This window comes from Triticum aestivum, chromosome 1D (assembly GCF_018294505.1).
Source record: "Triticum aestivum cultivar Chinese Spring chromosome 1D, IWGSC CS RefSeq v2.1, whole genome shotgun sequence".
Taxonomy (NCBI): Eukaryota; Viridiplantae; Streptophyta; class Magnoliopsida; order Poales; family Poaceae; genus Triticum; species Triticum aestivum.
The window spans coordinates 29665376-29674614 of NC_057796.1; the positions used below are offsets into that span (position 1 = coordinate 29665376).

The following is a 9239-nucleotide window of genomic DNA, read 5'->3' on the forward strand; positions in this document are numbered from 1 at the left end:
TTGTGAAATCTCTTCTACTGCATCTGGAGCCAAACCAAAGCATGGTAATCTTCAAAACTACCACGAACAACAAGCCAGACATGATCTTTGGACTTTGGTCAGCCTAAGGGCAGAGTTCACGCGGTGACCACGCGTGTACACGATGCCAGCCTGCGGGTCGACGCGCTCTGAGTGCCGCCGAGTGCTCTGTTTCGCGCGTGCTCGCTTCCCCGACTGCCAAAGCGCGCCAAACTTCACCACCATCTTCGTCTCAACCCCCTTAACTCCCCCCTGGCACTCGCCGACGCCGGAGCTCGCCGCAGCGAGCATGGGCGCGGTCCGTCCAACGCCACTGTGCGCTCTGCACTGTGCTCGTCGCCTTCCTCTTGATCCTATGCTCGTCCCCGTTTGCCCACAGTCCCCGCGTGAGTTGCGTCACCTTCTCCCCCTCTCACTGATGCCGCTTGTCACCGAGCGCAGTGCCCAGGTGTCGCCGGCGAAGCCCGATCCACCCCTCGATGCTCGCCTATAAATGGAGCCCCCAGCCTCCTCGAGCACCATCCTCCACTCCCACACACTCCACAAGCTTGTAGATAGCCGTAGCCCGGCCGGGCAGGCCGCAGGCCGCCGTCCCTGAGCTCGAGCTCGCCGGCGATCCCCTCGGGTCATCGCGGTAGCTCCAACCCCTCCCTGGCCTGGGAGACCCTTCCAGAGCCTCCACCACTCTTCGGTGAAGCCGTTCCATCCACATGGAGCCCCTGGAGTTGCCTCTGCTCGCCGTCGTCTTCGTCTCCGGCGACCACCGCTCTCTGCCTCCGCTTGTGAGGTCGATTCCGACACTGTCCGACCACCCCTAGCTATGCTACGGTTACGGGCAGGTGTGCCTCCATGCCCTCCCTTGATCCCTCCCTCTCGGTTTGGCCAAGGAGCCCTCGCCGCCGGCGTGAGCTCCGGCGAAGCCGCGACCCCCTCTGTTTCCTCCTCCCTCTCCCCCTCGCCTGACTAGCGGGGCCCCGAGGCTTTACGCGCGCGAAGCGGTACGAGTGGTGGCGCCCCGAGGCTTTACGCCTTCGACGTCACCCCCCTAGTTTGTTTATTTAAATTCAAATATATATATATATATATTTTCTAGAGAGCTTCAAACGGCTATAACTCTTTAACCATAAGTCCAAATGAATTGATTCTTTTTGCATTGTGTTCTTTGCAAAGAAATCTAGCAGCTCACCAAAGATGAGATTTTTCTGTGCTGTCTAGATTTTCTGGTGATTTTCAGAAGGGTTCTTGATATTTTCTTCTTATGTTTAAAATTATTTTCAGAGGGTGAGGCTTGTCTTGAGGATCACCAGAAGGCTTGTGAACCTCATCTGCACTAAGGCAAGCCACAACAACATTTTCATGGTGCCATTTCAATGTTTATGATTTTCTTACTTGAATGAAAGATTTAATCCATGCATTTAAATAATTATTATGTTATTTATATTCTGTTAAGTGTTTGTTTTAGTTAATATGCTTGATTTACAGAATGTTTGAAACTAACCTAGTTGGTAAAGAAACTAGGATTCATTTGTGGTGATAAAAGAATAATATTGTTATGCATATGAGTAATTACTTGAAGTTATTTTCTTGCATGAGTAAAATAATAAAAATTTGCTAGGATATATTATGTTTAAAGTGAGGTTTATCCTAACCAGAAAAGTGGCATGAGTTGTTGATGTTTATGCTTAGTGTGAATATAGTTGACTTAGTCATATCCGTTAATATGTGATGCATATGTAGTGTTGCATTTTCATGGCATGTGATGACACCGGTCATTTTTACTTTAAGTTGTACCTGAATATAACTCAACTTGAACATATCGTTGGCCGGGTCATGGTGCCACTGAATCGAGTTTTTCCCAGTGCAACCAAATTTGCCTTTATGGGAAGGCCTTGATTCGGTCCGTTGTCATGCCTCTGGTCGGTGCCTCCAACTAGGGAAGGTTATGGGTGTGCTTACCCTGGCCTGGTAAGCAGACATAACCTTGTGTGCCCGTTGTTGAGATTATGGTACCGGGTCCCCTTGTGGGATCATTTTGGCCACCACGGTGGTCGTTGTGTCATTGGTAGACACGGGGCCACACAGGACTAGCCCGATGGGGAGTGAGTCGGAGTGGCCGGGAGAGTGTCATGGCAATGGAGGGGTTTCGTCGGAATGCCGTTGGTCCACCCGAATGGGAGTGCGAGTCCATGGGTTCCGTGGTGTGGGTACAGTGTGCTACCTCTGCAGAGTGTAATAATCTATCGACAGCCGAGTCCACGGTTACGGACACGCTCGTACTAGGTCACACCATGGGTCAACGTTTAATAAATTTTGCACACTAAGTTATGAACTTTGCACTATTGATGATGGTGGGAAAGCCATCGACATGTTCGACACCAAGTATTGGTCGTGGTTGTGATCGCCGTAAGGATCACGAGATATCCTAGTCAAGACCACGATGGTGGTACGTTTGTGATCCAAGAATGATCACTGTTGGTTAGTCAGTCCCGAGGGACTTTTATCACAAGAGCATGAGCACTAGCATGTTGAAACATTATTGCATTATTAATTGGTTAATTATCATGATATTGTTTGTCATTATGATTATGCCTATTGTGAGCTTGCAAGTACATTCGATGTACTGACCTGGCGTGTCATGCCAGATTTCAGGAAAGTCTCGTTGGAAAGGAGTGCTGCTCGAGTCTAGATCGTGTCCACATCGGTGTCCCTGTGCTATGGAGTTTCCGCTACGACGTAGTTCCGCTGCTGCGTAGTTGTTATGATCGAGGCCCCTTTATGTTCACTAAATAATGTACATATTGTTCAGCCGCACCGTGTGTGCCGCTTGGCCTCGACACCTGTGGTAATATAAACTATGATCCGCTAGCATCAATAAAGCGGTTGCTTTCTGTACCAAGATCTTGTGTGTTGCCAGAAGACATGGTCTCTGGGCTGGCAATGCATGGTAAACCGGTCGCTCTGAGCCGGGGTGCCACATATATTTACCACGTTTGAGGTAAGTTTTTGCTGGGTGCTCATTATTCACGCGTCTAGCGGCGGTGTTGTGGCGCGGCAAGCGCATTCTGAAAGGGGTCGAAATAGTGGTAAATAGGCGCTGGTGGGGTTGAGAGGGAGGGGTGGAAACCTTGGTAAACTCGTCTCTGTAGTTGAGCGGGAGCGGCCAAAGCAATGTACAATTGTCTTTATAGTGGAGCTGGGAGGGGCAAGCATAAGGGACGAAGACGGGGGTAACATGTCGGATGTGATCATACCAGCACTAAAGCACCGGATCCCATCAGAACTCCGAAGTTAAGCGTGCTTGGGCGAGAGTAGTACTAGGATGGGTGACCTCCAGGGAAGTCCTCGTGTTGCATTCTCTTTTTAATTTTCTTTGCGTCGCGTGCAAAACAAAGCGCACGTGTGCGGCGTATATTTACCACGTTTGCGATAAGTTTTAGTTGGGTGCTCATTATTCACCCGTCTAGCGGCGAGGTTGTGGCGCGGCAAGCGCGTTCTGAAAGGGGTCGAAACAGTGGTAAATAGGCGCTGGTGCGGTTGAGAGGGAGGGGTGGAAACCATGGTAAACTCGTCTCCGTAGTTGAGCGGGAGCGGCCAAAGCATGTACAATCGTCTTTGTAGTGGAGCTGGGAGTGGCAAGCACAAGGGATGAAGTACTAGGATGCGATCATACCAGCAGTAAAGCATCGGATCCCATCAGAACTTTGAAGTTAAGCGTGCTTGGGCGAGAGTAGTACTAGGATGGGTGACGTCCTGGGAAGTCCTCGTGTTGCGTTCCCTTTTTAATTTTTTTTGCGCCGCGTGCAAAACAAAGCGCACGTGTGCGGCATATATTTACCACGTTTGCGGTAAGTTTTAGCTGGGTGCTCATTATTCACGCGTCTAGCGGCGGCGTTGTGGCTCGACAAGTGCGTTCTGAAAGGGGTCGAAACAATGGTAAATAGGCGCTGGTGCGGTTGAGAGGGAGGGGTGGAAACTGTGGTAAACTCGTCTCCGTAGTGGAGCGGGAGCGGCCAAAGCAATGTACAAACGTCTTTGTAGTGGAGCTGGGAGGGGCAAGCATAAGGGATGAAGACAGGGGTAACATGTCGGATGCGATCATACCAGCAGTAAAGCATCGGATCCCATCAGAACTCTGAAGTTAAACGTGCTTGGGTGAGAGTAGTACTAGGATGGGTGACCTCCTGGGAAGTCCTCGTGTTGCAATCCCTTTTCTTTTTAATATTTTTTGCGCCACGTGCAAAACAAAGTGCACGTGTGCGGCGTATATTTACCATGTTTTATTATTTTCCCCGTTTGCGGTAAGTTTTAGCTAGGTGCTCATTATTCACGCATCTAGCGGCGACGTTGTGGTGTGGCAAGCGCATTCTGAAAGGGGTCAAAACAGTGGTAAATAGGCGCTGGTGCGGTTGAGAGGGAGGGGTGGAAACCGTGGTAAACTCGTCTCCGTAGTTGAGCAGCAGCGGCCAAAGCAATGTACAATCGTCTTTGTACTGGAGCTGGGAGGGGTGAGGGAGTCCTGGATTAGGGGGTCCTCGGACAGCCGGACTATATCCTTTGGCCGGACTGTTGGACTATGAAGATACAAGACTCAAGACTTCGACCCATGTCCGGATGGGACTCTCCTTGGTGTGGAAGGCAAGCTTGGCGATACGGATACGAAGATCTCCTCCCTTGTAACCGACTCTGTGTAACCCTAGCCCCCTCCGGTGTCTATATAAACCGGAGGGTTTAGTCCGTAGGACAACAACAATCATACCATAGGCTAGCTTCTAGGGTTTACCCTCTACGATCTCGTGGTAGATCAACTCTTGTAATACTCATATCATCAAGATCAATCAAGCAGGAAGTAGGGTATTACCTCCATCGAGAGGGCCCGAACCTGGGTAAACATCGTGTCCCCTGCCTCCTGTTACCATCCGCCTTAGACGCACAGTTCGGGACCTCCTACCCGAGATCCGCTGGTTTTGACACCGACATTGGTGCTTTCATTGAGAGTTCCACTGTGCCGTCACCGTAAGGCTAGATGGCTCCTTCGATCATCGACAACGATGCGATCCAGGGTGAGGTCTTCCTCCCCGGACAGATCTTCGTATTCGGCGGCTTCGTACTGCGGGCCAACTTGCTTGGCCATCTGGAGCAGATCGAGAGCTACGCCCCTGGCCATCAGGTCAGGTTTGGAATCCTGAACTATACTGCCGACATCCATGGAGACTTGATCTTCGACGGATTCGAGCCTATGTCAGATGCGCCGCACAATCACGACGAGCATGACTTAGCTCTGCCGTCGGACAGTGTTCCGGAGATCACACCTGCAACTACTCCGGACCTCAATCCGGAACAAATTGCGCCATCTGAGGACGGGTGGATGGACCCCGCCACAGAGGCCGCACACTCAGTGGCGATAGAGCCGAATACTGACTTCACCTCTTATGAGACCCGTGTGGCCGAACCCTTGGATTCGTCCCCGGTCATGGGCTCCGAACCGCCTACATCTGCGCCCATCAAATCCGATTGGGCGCCGATCATGGAGTTTACCTCCGCGGATATCTTTCAGCACTCGCCCTTTGGCGACATGCTAAACTCGTTAAGGTCTCTCTCCCTGACAGGAGACCCTTGGCCGAACTCTGTCCGGCTAGAATGGGATGCGGACGACGAAGAAATTCGCTCCCCACCCACCACCCACTTAGTAGCCACTGTCGACGATCTAACCGACATGCTCGATTTCGACTCCGAAGACATCGACGGTATGGACGACGATGCAGGAGACGAACAGGAACCACCGCCCACAGGGCGCTGGACAGCCACTTCATTACAGGATGTATATATGGTGGATAAACCCAAAGAAAACAATGATGAGGAACGAAAAGATGTAGCGAAGGATAGCTCCTTCGAGAAGCAACCAAAGCGACGGCGTAGGCGCCGCTCCAAATCCCGCCTCTGCAAAAACAGCGATAACAGCGCAAGAAAAAATAACACCCCGGTCGACGCCAGAGGAAGCGACGACCACATTGACCCAGCAATAGAGCAGGATGAACCAGCGAACGGCGAACATAGTACGGAGCCACTGTCTGATCACGTCGACGCCAAGGTTAAAGCTCATCAACCTCTCTTCGGAGAGGAGAACAGTCCGGACGACGACGCACACATCATCCCGGAAAGGCACCTGGAACAAGAGAACCTCCGTAGAAGGCTTATTGCCACCGCGAGGAGTCTGAAGAAGCAAAAGAAAAGGCTTAAGGCCACGCGGAATACGCTCAACAGTAGATGGAACAAAGTGCTTGACACTGAAGAAAAGTATGGTGGCAGTCGCCACACAAAGAGCTATCCAAAGCGCAAGCTGTTACCCGAATTCGATGAGGAGGCCTTAGAGCCCACACAGCCGAAAAATAAAACGGCCGACCAGTCGGATCGACCACCTCGTGGCCGCAATAGGGCGGCTAACGAGGCCGCACATAAGTCAGCATACGATCCAAGCAAGGACTTGCATCAAAAGGCCGGCATGACCAGATCCATCTACGGATCTAGGAAGCGCGCTCCAGCGCATAATAAAAACCGAACACTACAAATGTCAGAACGCCATGACACATCCAAATACAGGGGTGCCGTGCACCCCCTATGTTTCACCGATGAGGTGCTGGATCATGAATTTCCAGAGGGATTCAAACCCATGAACATAGAGGCGTACGACGGAACAACAGACCCTGGGGTCTGGATTGAGGACTTCATCCTCCATATGCATAAGGCTCGCGGAGACGATCTCCACGCCATCAAATACTTGCCCCTCAAGTTGAAAGGACCAGCTCGGCACTGGCTGAAGAGCCTCCCTGAAAATTCAATTGGAAGTTGGGAGGAGCTTGAGGATGCTTTTAGGGCTAACTTTCAAGGGACCTACGCCCGACCTCCGGATGCAGACGATTTAAGTCATATAATTCAACAGCCCGGAGAGTCAGCCCAAAAGCTTTGAAACAGATTTCTCACTAAGAAGAATCATATCGTCAACTGCCCGGACGCCGAAGCCTTGGCAGCTTTCAAACACAGCATCCGAGATGAATGGCTCGCCAGACACCTCGGCCAAGAAAAACCAAGGACAATGGCAGCCCTAACAAGCCTTATGACCCGCTTTTGCGCGGGCGAAGATAGCTGGCTGGCACGTAGTAGCACCAGCGACCCAGGCACATTCGAAGTCAGGGATGGTAATGGAAAACCACGACGCAGTAAAAGCAAGCGTCGAAATAACGAAGACAACCCAGACAACACGGCGGTAAACGCCGGATTTAGGGGCTCTCGACCCGGTCAGCGGAAAAAGCCTTTCAAAGGCAACAGAGATGGACCGTCCAGCCTAAACAAGATTCTAGACAAATTATATCAAATTCATGGCACCTCCGATAAACCTGGAAATCACACCCACAGAGAATGCCGGGTCTTCAAGCAGGTCGGCAAGTTGAACGCCGAACACAAGGGGAGGGATACACCAAGTGAAGACGAGGATGTGCCTCGCCAGCAAAGCACTGGGGGACAGAAAAAATTCCCACCAGAGGTCAAAACAGTGAACATGATTCACATAACAAAAGGAAGAAGCAAACATGCACTCTGAGACATATGCGCCGTAGAGCCAGTCACCCTTAAGTCCAACCCTTGGTTGGCTTGCCCGATCACTTTCGATCGTAGGGATCACTCGACAAGTATCCGACACGGAGGATTGGCCGCCTTGGTGCTAGACCCAATTATCGACGGATACCATCTCACCCAAGTCCTCATGGACGGCGGCAGTAGTCTTAATCTGATATATCAGGACACAGTCCACAAAATGGGGATAGACCCGACAAGAATTAGCCACATCAATACTACCTTTAATGGAGTAATACCAGGCCCAGAGGCCCGTTGTACGGGCTCTCTAGTACTAGAGGTTATTCGGTTCTCCCGACAACTTCCGAAGTGAAAGGTTAACCTTCGACATCGCTCCATTCCAAAGCGGCTATCAAGCACTACTCGGAAGAACAGCTTTCGCTCGTTTTAGTGCAGTACCGCATTACGCCTCTCTTAAGCTTAAGATGCCCGGTCCACGTGGCATCATCACAGTTAGCGGAAATGTTGAGCGTTCCTTACGCGCGGAGAAACGTGTGGCGGCTTTAGCGGCCGAACACTAAACGGCCCCTCCAATCAGAATAAACGATCGGTCGTCAAGACCGCGGACACGGCTAGACGAGTCCGGCGCATCACTAGCTGTAACAGCTTAGATAAACCTGAGATTGGTTTGATGGATATACCCCCGTAGGCGGTACCAAGGGCTTCCCGCATGTAAAAAGGACTACAATTTGGCTCGACCTTACTTATCTTGAATTTTAATGGTTTATTGAGAATAACCAATTTTTCGCACGACAACTTTCACCTAAGTTCTTCTCTTTTACAGATGATAATTGTGCTACACCCTTCCAGGATACGGCAAAACAAGAGACACAGGTGCAGACATGTAGCAGGGCCCCGCTCAGAAGTTCCAGGCAAGCAAAACCCCCTTGTTCATTCTGATACAATCCCACTCTCTCGCTCCTGCTCTCTTTTATTGCATTAGGATAACAACGATTCATCTGTTACATGCTGCGGTAGTTGAACCCCTTTTCCTTTGCATGACCTGTCATTACCACAGTAAATAGATGAAACCCACTAGCATGAGTAGGAGTTGTTTGAGCCCTGATGTGCCTACTCATTCATGCTTGTTTGTCATGCCTGCTACTTCTTAGAGTTGAGTCAGGTCTGATTCATCGGGGATGAATTGGAATGGTGATGAACATGTCCTACTGTGTGTGCGCTAAGTGTGTGAACACGATTTGGTAAAGGTAGCGGTGAGAGGCCATGTAGGAGTACATGGTGGGTTGTTTCATTGAACCGTCCTCAGGAACTGAGTTATGTGTTTGTGATCCATGAACAGCTACTACCACGCATTGGGACCGAAACCAATTGACCCTCTCGACTTATTAACCGCCCCTGTCCTCTGTCCGGGAGTTGCAAGTAGTTTCTGGTGTTTGTAGTATGCTGGAGGCCATGCGTAGCGCTGACCCGAGGGGTGGGCTGTGATGCGGTAGGCACGTGGCCCGGTGTACCGAGTCACCTGTTTGGTGACTCGGGAACCCTGCACATATCGTTCGGGGCCGTATGTGGTAACCTCGGCCGGACTCCCTGCGAATGGAACCTGAATAGGCGATAAACCTGGACTAGGGACTTGT

General features: G+C 50.9%; 3 non-coding genes across 3 annotated transcripts; all 3 read left to right on the plus strand.

The window, feature by feature from the left end:
* Window positions 1-3255: 3255 nt before the first annotated feature.
* Window positions 3256-3374, plus strand: LOC123183720 (5S ribosomal RNA). Its single transcript, XR_006492752.1, has one exon. It is a non-coding gene; the product is annotated as a 5S ribosomal RNA (ribosomal RNA).
* A 300-nt stretch (window positions 3375-3674) lies between these two features.
* On the plus strand, window positions 3675-3793 carry LOC123183655 (5S ribosomal RNA). The gene has a single exon (XR_006492714.1). It is a non-coding gene; the product is annotated as a 5S ribosomal RNA (ribosomal RNA).
* Window positions 3794-4105: 312 nt separating this feature from the next.
* On the plus strand, window positions 4106-4224 carry LOC123183635 (5S ribosomal RNA). Its single transcript, XR_006492695.1, has one exon. It is a non-coding gene; the product is annotated as a 5S ribosomal RNA (ribosomal RNA).
* The last annotated feature ends 5015 nt before the right edge of the window (window positions 4225-9239 follow it).